The sequence below is a fragment of the Idiotropiscis lumnitzeri genome, chromosome 6 (genome assembly GCF_059441095.1).
Source record: "Idiotropiscis lumnitzeri isolate Australia: NSW breed Sydney's pygmy pipehorse chromosome 6, RoL_Ilum_1.0, whole genome shotgun sequence".
Classification (NCBI taxonomy): Eukaryota; Metazoa; Chordata; class Actinopteri; order Syngnathiformes; family Syngnathidae; genus Idiotropiscis; species Idiotropiscis lumnitzeri.
This window is the reverse complement of record NC_142396.1, coordinates 17,043,453-17,060,264: the sequence shown is the minus strand read 5'-3', so window position 1 is coordinate 17,060,264 and position 16,812 is coordinate 17,043,453. Positions and strand designations below refer to the sequence as shown.

Here is a 16,812-nt window from a genome sequence, read left to right as displayed (position 1 = left end):
TCATTCTGACCCTTGATGGAAAGCTCATTACCAGTTGCAAGCTACACTAAGCAAAGTGACATCATTGCCAAGTCTACAAATCTGGCATTAGCAGGCACTTTTTGGTAAAATCTTTCTTCAAGCGTTTCGTTAGCAGGTTAAGAGTACAATGGTGCCTTGATTTACGGGTTTACCATGATCATGATCATCATTCAAATCACACGTCTCAAATTAACTGATTTCCAATTGAGATGAATAGAAATCTATCAATTTCCGACCTCCAAAAAACAAAGAAATAAACTGGTTTAATAAAGTACAATTGAGTTGAAAGTCACACACACAGCAGTTTGTTGTTTTCCCAGTGAATGAGGTGGCCTCATGTGTGCCTTGTGTATCTCTCTCTCTCTCTCTCTCTCACTCACTCTCTCTCTCTCTCTCTCACACACTCTCTCTCTCCCTCTCTCTATCTCTCTCTCTCTCTCTCTCTCTCTCTCTCTCTCTCTCTCAAGCCAGACTAAGGGGTAATTTACAGCATTAAAACTAAAATACTGTACAGTTCCTGAAATTACGTGACGTGCAGAGAAAATTATGTTCATTTTGCGTGACAGTAAGCAAGATTGTTCTGTGTGTACTGTATGCCAGGAAGCATGCAAGAGGCACTAAGAGATTTTACCTTGTTCCATTTTGCTCCCTTCATTGGATCTGTGAAGAGCCTGAAGCAACGAATAACTTTGAATGCTCGCAAGTCATGATAAAAATAAATAAATAAATAAATAGATAAATAAAAATGTTGACGAAGCCCCCCAAAATAATGCACTTATAAGTCACAGGAACAATGTCCTTTTTTTTTTTTAAACAGCCAATCAAATATAATCCAGGTGCAACAATTAATCGGCAACCACTCACTTATCAAATTAATCAATAATCATTTTGATACAGTTTTGAGACCATGTTTCATTTAGAATGTCCGTATCCCTGAAAATACAGTCTCTCAACAGTAAATATTTCTGTCATCCTTTATGAAAGCAAACTTATCTTTCTGCAATTATTCTAATCATTAATTCATCTGTTGACATTTTTTTTTAATCGACCAATCAGATTAAAAAAAAAAAAAAAAGCATGTTTTAAATTTCTATCCCTTTTTTCCAAAACCGGACATTATTTCAAATTGACTACAGAAAAGGTCAAAATGATATAGGATTCAGCTACCGGTTTGGTCTGTAACACGTCAGAAATGATGCAAAAATGTTGACACTGGATTCCAAAGTAAAAGCAAATGATTTATTTCGATTCAACACGAAGATGATCAGGCTGCTTTCATTGAGGAATAAACAAATCGAAGAATATTTACTGTTGAGGAGCTGACATTCTGAGGATTTGGATCATTTTAAATTAAAAAAAAGCTATTCAAACAAAATAATTGATTGCTAAAACACAGTCTGAATAGCTGAGGATATCTTCTTTTGATCTGTTTTTGTCCCACATCGATTACAGCTATTGGGTTCACCAAGAGGTTTGATGATGTGATGAGACTGGAAACTGCTGCCGGCAAATGAGTCACTTATATCAAAACAAATGACGACTATGGAAACATGGCACTCAGCAATTCACCTCATTTCAAGTGAAGAAAGAAAGAAAGAAAAGAAGAAAGAAAGAAGCAAAGAGAAAGAAAACAAGAAACATTCTACCAGTGCGTTACGGTCAGCTACATCAACTTCCTGATGAGATATTCTGCAGTATTTGTGTTCTCTCTTAGCAAAATAATCCTGAGAATTTTGAGATGAGCCATTGAAAAGAAATGTAACTCGACACCGTTAAAGGGTCAACTAGTTCAGTCCAGGAGCTTTTTCTGGACTACGGCAAAACAAAATTGAAGCTAAAATAATCTCTTATGTAATAATTCCTAAATGGCTTGATACACATTTCACGTAAAGCAAGATCTTCAAAGTTTAAAAATAAACATGCCATTTTGAGAGGTAGGATGGCATAGTGAGCGGGTGGTTTGCTTTTCAGTTCACACGTTGTGAGTTCAAAAAATGTTCACTACCACCACCTGTAGTTCAAATAAATTTGTATTTTCAGATTATGTAAATCTATGTGATGTGTTGTGATAACTTCTTTTGGGAGGGGGGACAGGTACTTACTTCCTGTTACAATGAAAGAAATGTTGCAGCCTGTGTCCGAGACACTAAAGACAATTGAGGAGACTTGGCCCTCTGACAACGACAACGAGCATCTCAGGAGTTCAGAAATCAGGTGAGAAAATGTTTTAAAGGCTCAGCTGCAACTCCACTCCTACTATTGATTGCTTTTGGGTGCCATAACCTTTTATGTTGTGTGTTTGACTTTAATTTCATCGCTTTTACTACGGCACATTAGGGATTTCATTGCTGAAGGTGTATCACTCAACAATTTGCAGTGCGGCTGCCAAAACTGTTCAATCACACTAAACTGAAAACACAATAAAGTGCCACTGACAGCGAGGAACAGATTGATTTATTACTAAGTCGTAGCCGGAAGGTTCCGCGATATGGACCAAAAGTCATGTCATAGTATTTTTTGGCTGCGCGCCGCTACGCAAAACATAACCCGGTATTTTCTCAAAGTGTTAAAATAATACTTTCAAAACGACATGAAAGGTGTCAAACACACTGCTATTGAAAATGTTTTTTAAGGAAAAGGCGCAAAGGTAAATACATTAATATTTAATATATATAAATATTTTTCCCAACATAATCCGCTGTTTATTGCTACTTAAGTGCACCAGTAATAATGTTATGTTAACTTTTTGGAGTAAAAGTGTACTTTGTAAATGTAGGACCATTGCACAATACAATCACCGCATGACCGCCAAGTTACGTCGCTTGCGCATGTGTCATGAAGTAGCGGTACTCCCGAAAATGCTGATTCTTGGGAAAAGCACAAATGGCTCATTCATTTTCCTCTTCTGATGATGCAACAGCCCTCTCACACTTAGTAAAGGAAACGATAAGTGACTGCAAAATGAAGGCAGAGGCCAGCTCAACATCAACACACACTCCTTTTTATGATTACATCACTGTGGAAAATGCATGCGGCACCTCCAAAGGTGTAGATCTGTCATGCATCAATATCTCGGACCTGAAAGTTGGCAGCTAAGTTGCACGACCCACGATGCAAAACATAATTGGAAGTTTTGGAAAGATTCCACCTCATCATATCAAATGGATATTGATGGTTAATATAGATTCCGTCACTAGAAAAATAGTGGTTATTATAGTGCTGTGCACCAGGACGTTTTTTTCCTTTTTTATGAGAAATATTGTTTGAAAAAAAATTATTATTTGTCAGCTATAAGGCAATAACAAAAGACTGAAGATTGTGTGACAATTGTGCTCACAAGAACGCTCTTAAGCAGAGCCCTCTATTTTCTTCCGACATCTACTGTATTAAAGTATTTCCATGGGATTTAGTTATAAATTTGAACCAATCTTGTCCAAAAAATTCCATGCTACACAATTTTCCAGGTTGATTGCGGCAACAGTAACACCCCAGTAATGTGGGATGAGGCTTTCGTGACATCTTATGTCGATCCCAGATGTCTTGTCATCACTAATACAAGGCTTTACGATTCCAGATATCACTGGCGCCGGCCCGCAACATCCAAAATCGTCACGTTTCAGTAGACCCCAAAAGTGGCATGTTTCTTCAACCATTAAAATGACATAATAAAAGACAGCAAGACATTTTCAACATATTCATAGCAGTCTATTCGAAAGACTAAATCACATGACAGAAGTTTTATTGATTTTATATCAATCCACTATTGATGACTGAACAGAATAAAATGAAACGGTGGGAAATTACCATTTAGAGTGTCAGACACAGACAGTTTGTGACTGCAGATGCGTACCAGCCAGATATCATGGCCTTTACAGCGGTGCAATTTTGATGGACCGACAAAAACAATCAGAGTGGAAGGGAGTGTCTTAAATGAGAGGAGACCCCTTTGTATTGGCAGCAGGGAAGGTGGACTGTGTGCACACCCACAACGGTGTAAAATAAAAAATATTTTCACGCTGCAACCACGTTCAATACTACCACAAGGTCTAACCCGCCTTTGTGCAGACTTAGATTACGCCTTGCCCCAGACTTGCAATGGACATGAAAATAGAGCCCCAAGTGTTCAAACTACCACCGGGTGTGATGTCACAAAAGCTTCTAGAGAATTTAAGTCATGTGTTTGGCTTTTTTGTTTGGCTTTTTCTATGTTTTTGTCAAGAATGGGAGAATCGTAGCAGTGCGCAAAAAGGGATCAGTATTCAAACTGGACTACCTGCACCTGCTTTGACCGATTGCCAATTGTGAAAGGGAAGAGAAAACAGATTTCTATTTTTTACATACCATTATTTGTTAAATCGCCTGAGTAATCCAGATAAGTACATTTCAATCTACAATTGGAATGAGACGTAAATTGAGGAACTATTAATGTCTCAGAAGAAATGCCATAGTCGCCTGCATAGCAAATAAACCCCAAAAAGTCAAAGCAAAGCTTCGGCATCTGTTTTTTTAAGGAGCCATGAGGGACATTCTGCTTTCTCTTGGTTACATAAACAACAAAGCTTTAAGGTCCAAATGCCTTTAACAGTACTGCTACTGCGTGGCCACTATGAGAGAGTGCTTCCGCCCGTGATTGCTCGCCCCAATAGGCTACACTAGCCACTGAAAGACAAACTATAATATCAAATATACGCCCACAAATGTCGGACATTGATTTGTTGAAGTGCACACACAAATTCCCAAATTCATTCAATGCTACAGCTGTGGAAAAAATGAATACACAATAATGAAAGTCCAGAAAAGCTCAATTAAAAAAAAAAAAAATCAACCATAGCTCATTCTCGACATCGTATAAGATTAAAAAATTGTGCTTGTTTTTAATTTGACCCTGTGAACACTCTGATGCATTTATTTTTGTTTGAAATCAAAACAAAGTTCATTTAAATTTTAACATTTCTGTCAATTTGAAATTTTGGAGAACTTTATTTACTGTGGAAAACTATAGGCAGATATTGTTTGCATTTTCTTTCAACTTTTTAAGACATGCTGATGACCTTGGGAGTGGCCTGAACTTTGTTAGAATTTTATAAATCAAATGTATTTTGTCAAAAATTCATAAAAATAATAATGTGCTCAATAAACTTGCTTAAAGGTACAACTTTAAGAATGAACATTTTCCTTTTAACTGTATTTGACTATCAGCTCCAAATATCGGTTATCGGCCTCCTTGAGTATTAATAATCAGCATCGGCCCTGAAATAAAACATTTCGATCAGTCTATCTCTAATCTCGCTTTCTGTCTGTGTTAAGGACCGCCCACAAATTACATAAATGTAATTTAGGGTGACGCATGTGTTTTATTTTCCATGACTGCTGTAGTAAACACCTTTTCTAATTCTGATTGCTGTCGTAACTGGCAGTGGTACACCAATACTTACTGCAGATCAAAATGTGATGATATCTTTCATTATGGAAGAATAGGAAATAAGCCTTGGCATAATTTGAGGTTCCGGGGGCAGCATGTGTAGATTTGTTTTTGTTTTATTGTTAATTTTTTTTGTCTGTTTGTTTTTTTGTAAAATTTTGAAACAGTTGTTATAGAGCTAAAAAACTTTTTTTTCTCCTTTTTTTTTTTAGGCCATATTGAATACTCCTAGATTGCACCGAAGCACTGTATAGGTTGTAATATGTTGAGCACTGCATAAATATTTTGACATTGAGTTATAATAAAATTTAGGGCAATTGCAGCTTTAAAGGAACTCATGAATGGTTATAAAAAGTACATAGAGGGAAATGGAAATGTCAAAGCAACACTGCCATGTTTCTTTGAGCACATCTCTCAAGCAACGTACAGTATTTAACAAGTCCAAGAGTCTTCTCAAAAGCCCAAAAATTTTTTACAAGAGAAACATGGGTTAACCAAGCTTTTCCCTAAATACAAGCCAGACAATTTATTATTGTATGTGTGTGTGCGTGTGCGTGTGCACTACCACAAGCAAAGGGTGGAAAGCTTCACCTGAGCTGCTTTGATCCCACAAAAAGAAATGCTAACTTTGTCTTTCTCCATTAAAAAAAACAAAAATTAAATAAAAAAAAAAAAAAATACCATTGAAATCCCAACAAACCCCTGCTGGACTTTCTTTAAGTTCCCTCTCTTAACTCCTGATGGTTAATTGCTCTGGCAGGGCGCTGGAGGAACTGCTGAGTGGCTTCCAGCCCAGTTTCCACTCCATTCAAATTTCCACACCTCCTTTTCTTCTCCCGTGCTCTTTTTGCAACCACCATTCTTTATATCAGCCTCTCCTGACCCAGCAGAACGTTCCCCAACTCCCACTTGTTTTCCTCCGTATCACTAAGAGTTTTTTAAGTATGTATCTGTCTGCTTCTATGTGTTATTTTGTCCCCTGTTTTTTCGAGGCCTCCTTTCAACTTCCTTCTATCAACCTGTGCTGAAGCAGCCTCTGGAGTTTCTTGCTGGAAGGAATTCACTAACAAGGGAATATCAAGAGGTTTGAGTGGATACCAAAGCAAATTCAACAAGCTTTCTCATTGATTTATGCAGCTCACTAGTAGCGCTTCTGAGTCAGGGTATGATTTGCAGAACGGCGAGTCCAACAGCCTCCTGGGCGGCACTGCATGCATTCAGGCTGCCAAAAAGGAGACTTCCAATGCAGAACCGTGATAAAGAACTCTGGGGATCAATGACCAACCTCCAGGCTTAATTCACAACTCTAATTGATTCCACCTAGCATTACTCACACGAGCATGCACAACCATCAGACTGTACAAACAAGCACATGTGCGCACAAATATCCACATAGAAAAACATCTGGACATGTAAACTTTAACACATGAGGTCAGGCCAGCTGCTTCGTAATATGCAAGTCACTGACCTTCTGTCAACGCAAACTAAGTGGCGAGGACAGGGTCAATTAGCAAGGAGGGCATGGTTGTGGACAATGAAGAAACACACGGCAGTCCAACGCGGCTTGTAATGGGGATGAAAGAGGCTTTTGGTTTCATCAGTTTTCCGTCCAAATCTTACACTGTTTGCCGGCCGCATTAAAAGCAGATCACCAACGGCTCACCTCGAGTTGCGTACAAGTCGAAACCAATAAAACCATCCGTCCATTCACACAAGTTGCCACATCCTGCAAAAAAAAAAAAAAAAAAACAGCTTGAGTGTAATTAAAGCTCCTAAAAAGCCATTAAAACGCACAGCATCCTTTTCACACACTGTGGTAGGTGGAGAGAAGTGCAACTATGGATTCAAATTAAAACCACACCGTAGGGGCAAGCAGACAGACTGTGTGTGCACGGCACGCGTGTAAGTCTATGTCTGCTTCCTGTTAGGTGCGATTCAATATTTAATACCGAAGCACAAACAACTTTCTTGAAAAGGGACTTGAAACATACCGCTGCGTCTTTTGGTCTTTGGCAATTCAGTTGAGTTGAAGGTCAAAACTGGAACTGGAAGAAAGAAAAGGGAGAATATGTTATGCAGCTGTAGCAGGATGCTGCCAATATGCTGGGTCATCCGCAGGACATGTACAGAGATATACAGTGCCCATTCTCTCCACTGTAAGACGTAAGATTTATTTATTTTAACTCTCTGATGAAAAAGAAAAACGTGCATGTGTAATATGAAGTACTAACCTAATCATTTTGATTACGTGAAATCCAAGTTGAGATCACTGAAAAACAAACAAGAGACCAAATCAACTCTATTAACAGATTTGTCAGAACAATTGAAACAGCGAGCGTTATTCTTTTACTTCGCAGGCCAATGAAGCGGAACGTTTTTAATTAAAAGCTGCTGCGCAAGTACAAAGGGAGGAGATTCCAGAAATGGCCACAGACAATGATATGAACTTAAAGCACAGTCATGTAAAGCATCTTGGATCACATGTTGTATCGTTCAAAGGTTGGGGGAAACGCTGAGAAAGAGTTTGAAGATAGTGACAATGACAAGATGCATGTACAAATTTAACCTTGGACGGCAAAGGTTGTCTTGTCATGGTTGATTTGAAAAGCGCAACTTGCTGCTTTGAGCGTTGAGCCGGCAGAGTAATGACAAGAAGCTGTCATTCTGATTGACACGAGGTAAGACCGCTATCTTTAGCGCAAATATCATTTCCAAGGATAGTTGTTTTCACACGAAACAATCATCCGTAACGGTTTTTAAAAGTGGTAGATGAATTAAAAGAAATAAGTGTTAATGTTATCCTTGACCTTTGAGCAAAAAATTCCTGTTTTTTTTTCAAATATATTTCCTCTAATTTGCTTGAGGTAGCATGAGAATGTGTGTAGTATTCCAGAAACAAGTTAGTCACACTTCAACGTACCAAAGATTTTAAATCCCGAGATTTTTAATATTCTGATCAAAGAATATTATTTTGCTTCTACTACTCGTCTTTCCTCAGCAAGAAGTAATTGTCCAAAATACTTGATATGAATCAAATGGTACTTTAGTCAACATCAACAGAGGGAATGCTGTTAGTCCAGAAAAAAAAAACAGACAGTAACATTGACAGGAAAATTTATGGAATGTTGTGAGAGCCAATAGATACCGTAGCAGGATCCAAAATGTGCTCAAAGCGCAGTATTTTTGCAGTATTCAGTATCGCCCATTTTCTTCTTGCATCGTATCCAGAATTCATAAAGAAAACTGAAAAGCACTGCTGCTTGGTTCAAATACCTGCACACATTCCATTTCAAACTACTGTACTTTCACTCCCATAAAACTGAGCAAAGACTCTCTTAAAAGTCTTAAAAACCATAAAGTACACTTAAAAGTCTTCAGTTCTCTTCAAAATGGTCGAGGCGCCATATAATGTGTTATAATGCCTCACACACTTCGGAGTGAGTGTTGGACAACCTCGCTTCTGTTAAAAGGTCCGTCTTAAAAATGGCCTCGCAAGTGTATCTGCAATCAAATCCACACTTTTCCCTCTTTCGGCCATTGTGGGTTAAAAAAGCAAGAACATATTCTACATTTTCGAACGCTCGCCAGTTACGAATTCCGGGTGTGTGGATTCCGCATAGCGCTGCTTCCTCACGAGTGAGTATCCAATCACAAAACGGGTTCATCACCTTCAGCGTAAGGCCAGCGAGAAGACGCACTGTAACCATGTGATCTGATTGACTGTCTATCAACTCTGAAAGCCTATTGACTAAGACAGAACAGACGCCCGCATCTGAAGACGTTTGATGAATAGTGTGTGCTACTTATTATGAAATCTGCTCGGCAACACGAGCTAGCTGAATTCTGATTGGATAAAAACTCTCAGCTAAAAATACCACACTAGGATATAATATGACATCAATGTGAAGAATGTGATCATGATTTCTTGATTATGTTAGGCCAGCAGAGAAGGCCTTGAAGGCCTTGACCGTCCACCACAAGACTGGGAGGTAGGTTACACCGCAATTTGTGAATGGCTCGTCGTTGCTTGGGCTAAAATGTCTGCTTGCACTGTTTTTGAGCTTTCGCAAAACCGGCATTTATAAGGAGTCACACAGCAACAAGACCGACTCTGACAATGACAAGAGGTAACCTGTCGTGTTAAATACTTGAATAGAGTACAACCGAACTCAGTTTTAGTCCCGGTGCCTTTTTGAAAACATACGTGAGCATGCATGCTAGCGTACGTTTTAGCATGAACACATCCTACCGTCTGTTTTAATTTAGCGTACATTTTAGCACACCTGCAACCAATAATCAGCTGTGCTTTATGTATGCGTTAAATACAGAAATAGAACCCATAACTGAGACTGCACCTTTTAATACGGTGTGCCTTACGGTCGTGAAAATACGGTAAGCAACATTAAGTCTTTAGTCCAGCAGTATAGCGTGAGGGACATGTGACTCAACTGAGACTCTACAGCATAAGCACTCACGTACTGGACGATGCCCATATGCATTAAAACGTCCAAACACACTTCCAAGTAGCAGACAGATCCCGTGGATTACTCTTTTGACTTGGAATGACTTGAGAGTTAGGGATGAGAATGTGTGTGAAAGATCGCATCTACTCCAAACCCACTGAGCATGGAGCCTTGGAACAATGCACACATGAAATACGCAATTGAAAGCATTCCAGTCTTTTACTGGATCAAGACAGTTCTGTTACAGAAATAAATTCATAAAGTTGGCACGCACATCCACTGCTGCTCCCCGCATTTCTGTTTGCAGTTGTTTTAGTTCAATTGTACTTTGAGAATGCACAAAACGAGCTGTGTGCCAGAGAACGCATGGTGTGATAAACCGGTGTTTCCCAGTGCTTCACAAATATTCTAAATCATATCTGATAAAGGGTGGAAGACCCGCTTCCAGGAGAAAGCGAGACCTGGAGCTTAGACGATTGCTTGGCGATGCTGCCGCTGTTAGTCTTCCTCTCCAGTGTCGGAGGTTTCCTGCCAAAATGGACGAGTGCGCGGCTCCCGGTTTCAAATTTTTATTACAACCACACGTAGCCGGTCCTTTCTCTGCTCAGTTTCATAACTGCTGCCGGGACGCTATTGTTGCCATCGACTCCAAGATAAACCAACATAAACCGAGAATAAGCCAGCTACATGCTGATACGCATCACTTTGCAGCGTTTTTCATCAGCACGTGAAATGCAAACATTCAAAAGAAACATTAGCGATGTGAACTCCAGTCATGCGATCGTCAAATGTCCAACCCATGGCTGAAGACATAAAAAATGTGTTGATTTTTTTTTTCCAAAGTTGCCACAATCAACACCACTGATACGAAACACAAATAGCAGTACACCTTCTTAGTATGGCACTTGTAAGACAAAAAAAGGTGACAAGGCACCTTGCCGAATTGTTCACAGTTTCTCTCGCACATGACATTGATTTAACTTGGGTGGCTGCGAGTTTGATCTGGCCCGTGTATTCTGGCTCTACTATGTGGAAAGTATGGAAATGAACAAGCTCCAGCAATTGACATCTGACAGGCTTTGATGTTTGATGAAGGACAGAACCGGACAACTATGGGATTAATATAAATGCAACGTGTTAAATGAAACATTGTGACGCTGGATGGGGAATAGAATTTAATAATTGTAGTCTGTATATGTATGTCACTCTGTGGGTTAATGTCAGAGGTACGATCAGGTTCTGGTTATGTTTCAAGAAAGAAAAAAAAGAGAGAGAATATGTTCATTGTGGAGCTAATCGCGCAGATCGAGCATGCAGGACAGACTTGACTGCAGACTTGACATGTTGGAGACATCATGGACACTCATTTATTATTACGTTTCATACATCCAATCCCAACATGTTTTTCCTCAAGACACCAAAACAGAAACTGCTTCCTCCTTATCCTTATGCTCAGATTGTTTAGAGTGGACTGTCCTATAATAATCATAATACTAATTAATGACAGGATTCATACATTTGACGTGCTTTTACTTTAATCTCCAAAAAAAAAAAAAAAAATCTAAGGCTATAGGCCAGGGGTGGGCAAACGTTTGATTAGGGGGGCCACGATGGGTTCGAAAATTTGACAGAGGGGCCGGACCAGGAGCAGACGGATGGAGTGTTTTGGTAACCTCACCTTATGTCTATTTAGAAAATGAAACATGAACAAGGTTTATTCATTTAATTTTTTTCAAGTTAGTCGGGCCGGGTTAAAACGTTTAACGGGCCGCATGTGGCCCCCAGGCCGTAGTTTGCCCAGAAATAAAGACACGATCAGAGTCAAGAGAAGCCAGCTGTATCTCAATGAACAAGTGCCTTCATTCATTCCATATTTAATTGCTGCTTGCTCATTGTTGTGAAGCCATGAGAACAATCAAATCCCCTTCAAGTGATCCCAGAAAGTTGCCCAAGATCTGGAATAAAATGGAAATTGAGGATTGTTGTTGTCAAAAGAATGACTAAAGCAGCATGGTATATTTGAAATGCAGTTTCTAATTAAGTAATTAAGTCCAGACTTCTTTGGAATTATTATTCAGATTATTTAACTCTAGTGTACAGTTATGCACTTGCATAATGAAAATTGATTAATGACCCCAAAACGTTAAACATACTTTTACTTCGCAGCGAGTATGCAATGATTCATGAAAGCACAATGCCATTGTCGAACGACAGCACTGTTTTTGTGATGTCGCATCATGATGCGACCCTTGCGCTGTTGCCAGGTAGAATAACGTCTACGAACAGGCAAAAATCAAACGATAGTGTGAAATAGCATCACGCTCAAAATAACAATGCCAAAAAAAATATTAGTAATAGCCAAGGCATTGACTTCATCAGAAAATCTACACGTCATGAAAATACTTTGTATTCCACTGTATTGAATTCCACTTGCAGAAGTTGTCAACGAACTGTTCCGTCAAAGTGAATAGTGAAAAAGATTGTTTCCTGCAGGACAGGGTGTGCTTAGCTATGGATGCAGGAATGTACAGTACGCTATCCCGGAGGGAAGGAGAAGCATTTGGTATTGTGGTTAGACGGGGTTCAGATCCGGTGTTAAAGAACGTGCCTTGTGTCAAAAACAATGCTTTTCAGTTACAGCGGATTGTGTGAGGTTAGGCTTTGTGGTTGGCAAAATTTATAGTGCATTGTGAACTGTCAAATCTTTAAAAGTGGATTTTCAATGAGAAAGAGACGCAATTTTGAAGCGTTGTCATGACAATCGATCAACATAAACCAATCTGAGGGGATGTAAATGTGAGAAAACAGGCAGCTCTTAATATAAAATGTCTGTGCAGATGCAGCCACATGAAACTGAAATGAAGTCACTGTATTATTCAAGACAATTCCACCAAAGTCATTTTACTAAAGGACACTGTTAACATGGGCGGCACGGCCAACAGGTTAGCAAGATGGCCTCACAGTGCAGAGGTTGTCGGTTCGATTCCGGCTGCAACCTTCCTGCGAGGAGTTTGCATGTTCTCCCCGTGCCTGCGTGGGTTTTCTCCGGGTATTCCGGTCCCAAAAAAATGCATGGCAGGTTGATTGGACACTCTAAATTGCCCCTAGGTATGAGTGTGAGCGTGGATGGTTGTCAGTCTCTGTGTGCCCTGCGATTGGCTGGCAACCAGTTCAGGGTGTCCCCGCCTACTGCCCAAAGACAGCTGGGATAGACTCCACAACCCCCGCGACCCTTGTGGGGAGAAGCAGCTTGGAAAATGGATGGATGGATAGGAACATGGGATTCAAAGTTTGGCTTTTTAAAATATGTCTTTGGGCATGGTAATGAGTTGAGTGTTATGTTCTAATTATTTAAAGATGAATTGCCTGTTTAAAGGGGAACTTAGTCTAATACTTCAACTTTTTTTATGATATATGTTCAAAGAGTTTTAGATACTACATTCGTATTGATGTAAGCATTGAGCATATGGCAAGTTTTAATCTTAACTATTGGGACTTGGATTTCCTTCTTCCTGTATTGTTTCATTGTCACTGTAATGAAAGACAACAGTTAAATGTTGGATGGACAATCTGGATAATAAAACAACAAACCCACAAGCACTCACGAGCATGTGGCTTTGGTCTCGGGAGGGAAATGACTGCAGTTGTCACAAATGGGTGTTTATCTGGCCCGGTTCCAGTTGGAAGCGGTGCAAACACACACACATAAAACGACAGATTAACTTTCATCCCTTCGCACATGCTGCCTGCACAAAAGAAGTGCAAAACACAATCAAACAACAAAGACTGCAAGATTATTTACAGTACACATTTTCTAATGCGTGACATACTTCCCTGCGTCGTTGGAATTCTCTGTGGCGAATATCGGAATTTGTGTGTCACAATTCAGTCCAATGTCACAGACTGTCAGTAAAATAAATTCAAAATGCATGTCTAATATACCTTCTCTTCCCACAGGAGACAGCAGGAAAAACATACAAATGGGCATCCAGCCTCATGTTGACTCTCCAGCGCAAACACCCAATAAACCTGTCTGAAACTTAAAGGCCACTCACTCAGTGTGTGTGCGTGCGTGCAAAGTGAATACATACAGTACACACATTCACACATGCCTTTGGATCACCAGCAAATGGGAAAAGGGTTTAGTGAGAGGACTAGCAAAACAACATTTTCCAGCTCTGCTAATTGGCATACTTTCACATGGACAGGAACGCTATGATAACATCCACCTCGATTCCCAAAAGGGACCTTGATCCAGCAGGCGTTTGCTGGGTCAGGGAACCTTGGTGTGGATGAAAGCATTGGAGAAGGCCCCCATTATGGATATAAAGAGGAGAATGGTCTCGTCTCATCCTCTTGGGCAGACACGTGCTATTTCAATATGTTTGGGGATGCTTCCCTTCATATAGAGAGAGGCCACTGGTGTTTTGAAAGTCTTGAATCCAGAAAGACTTTTGGTAATGGTACGCTGTCCTGATGCTTTGGCACTGTTGTGAGGGACCGGGACTAGTGCGGTTGTATGCTTGGTTCGGGGACAAAGTGGAGCCCTGTTTGTGTGGGTGATGGGCACAGATGGATGCGATTGATGGGGTGGTGATGAGAGACTGAGATGGTAGGGAACAGACACCCATTCAACGTGAGACTTGTAAGCGATGCCTAGACGTGAACTCTGTGGCCTATCATCAACTCTGCTCTCCGCCCTGGACCAAAGAAGAGGAATTAGACGAGGGTCGATAAGAGAAAATGTGATGGCCAATGATGATCACCTGCCATTGGTTTATTCTGATCCTTGACCTGAGTAACTTGTCGTGGTAAAATATATTCTATTCAACTTAAATATAGGTAACATCAATATGTATGTATACATTATGTGAAATATCAAATGGTGTGGTGTTTGAAGGGCATTACATGTTGGGTAAAAGCTCTGCTGCTGAGCCTCACAAATATTTATGAGTAACTGAAATTTGACACTGATAAATATCACTCAGCTATTTAAGGGGAGACTGCTGGTATTGGTCAACAAGTGGACACTAAATTTGTCTGCCGAACTACTGATTTATTGTCAATAGTGTGAAAACGGGACCTGTTTCGTTCAACACTAAGTTCTTATTCTGTTGTGTGAAAGGCACGTTAATTGTACCTGCCGCCATCTACTGGAAGAACCTTGAATTGTCTTGTCACTATACGTGCTCGTAAATACGTTTTAGACCAATGAAGAGAAATTGGAGAATTTCACACTCCTCTCTGCCACAAATCTGATAATCTATTACGGCACATGAAAGAATTGGTGGCTCAAAGTACTTACGGTAAATGGATCTGGGATCTGGGATCGGCGAAAGGCAGTCAGGTTGAAATATATTACTTCCTGTCCAAATTGACAGTCTTCTGTTGCCATGGTGTGGCTTTGGTTTTGTTTACAGTAATTTGGAGTATGGGTGGCACAGGAATGTGGCGAGAGACAGAGGCTTATGGTGCACTTAAAATGATTTAGTTGTCCAAATTATGGGGTGGGTTTCAGACACTTATCACTTTGCACATGCTGTGAATGGGACGAAGTAAGTCATTATTTTTAACGACTTAAATTTTAGAATTAAATCTTTCGCTCTGCAATAAGGATGTAACGATTCATCCTTTGTTAAATTATAACTATTACTTTACAGGCCCCTTCCCAAAAGAAAATATTTTTCTCACGTGCTCTCATGTATTACTATGAAAGTCGCTATTATTTGCATATGTAATTATTTTGAGTGGATGACGTCCTTTGGCGACCCAGAAAAATAATATTATATTGGTTGCCATTGTCTGTTCAAAGTCAAGTTAGATCTCACAGCCGGTGAAAGAAAAGCGTAGTTGTTCCTTCAGAGTGGGCATGATGGGCTGCTGTCACCGTCTTTTTAACACAACTCTCACCATGCTCATCTTGCACATTTTCAATCTTGTCATACTCATTAATAGGTTTTTTAAAAAAATGAAAAGCCAGCACTAATTTCATTGTCACTCTCAGATCTAATAATTAATAAAAAATCTATTTAAGTAAGACCATTATTCATGATTTAAGACACAAACTCAGAATATCCAATTGCAGCCACCCAAAAATGCAAACCAAAAATGCCATTTGTTTTGTCATCGTTGTATTAAATTGCCTTAAGAACATTTTCAATGCATGAGCATTAAGCATTCTCTTTTCTTCAGTAACTTTTCTCTTTTTTGGATTCATGGTATACCTACAGGGGTCGAGTGTTGCTTAAAACAAATTTTCAGCAACAAAAACATCGAAGAATGATTTAGCACCATAATCTTGATATTTATAATTGCATGTAGAAAAGTAGCAAACTACTGTAGTTGAAATTTAAATGAAGCACTGATTATTTTCTAAAGTCACCAAGGAGTCGTGGGTTGCAGACCTTTTTTCACTAAGGACAATTTTAATAACATCCATTTGCATGTGTTTGGGCCAGAGGAGTTAAGATAATTAAAGCGGGACGGCAGACAATGGAATTATTTTATGAGATTCTCGCAAAGTATTTTGTATTCAAAGACTTCCAAATAGCATAACCAAAGAAACAATTGACCTGGCTCCGGAGATATATTTGTTCGTATTCAACTCGTGTTTTCAACCAAAATAAGTCAATGCTGGACGTGTTTACAGCAATCTTTGAACAGATTTGCATTTTTTGCACATGGTTTGAGATAATGACAATGTGTGTGTCATTTGGTATCTGAAGCCATTGTCTGACTGGCTGTGATGATGTGCGGGAGCCAAGGTCTAGCTCAATAGCTCCATGTAGGCTCTATTAACCAAGCCTTGATGGAGTCCAGATGAGCTTTCTCTGGCTCTCCTCCGCTTTCTCCATGCTCAGTGAAGCTGGATCACCAATTTCAACAGCCAGGCAGAATTGGACTGGC

General features: G+C 39.7%; 1 long non-coding RNA gene across 1 annotated transcript in view; it reads right to left on the bottom strand.

Annotated features, from left to right (window-relative positions):
• Positions 1–7,434: 7,434 nt before the first annotated feature.
• LOC148335441 (uncharacterized) overlaps positions 7,435–16,812 on the bottom strand; it is a 37,445-nt gene continuing 28,067 nt past the window's right edge. The window contains exons 3-4 of the long non-coding RNA XR_015843991.1: positions 7,675–7,712; positions 7,435–7,488 (exon numbers count right to left, since the gene is read on the bottom strand). This is a non-coding gene — a long non-coding RNA (uncharacterized LOC148335441). The remainder of the gene's footprint in view (positions 7,489–7,674; positions 7,713–16,812) is intronic.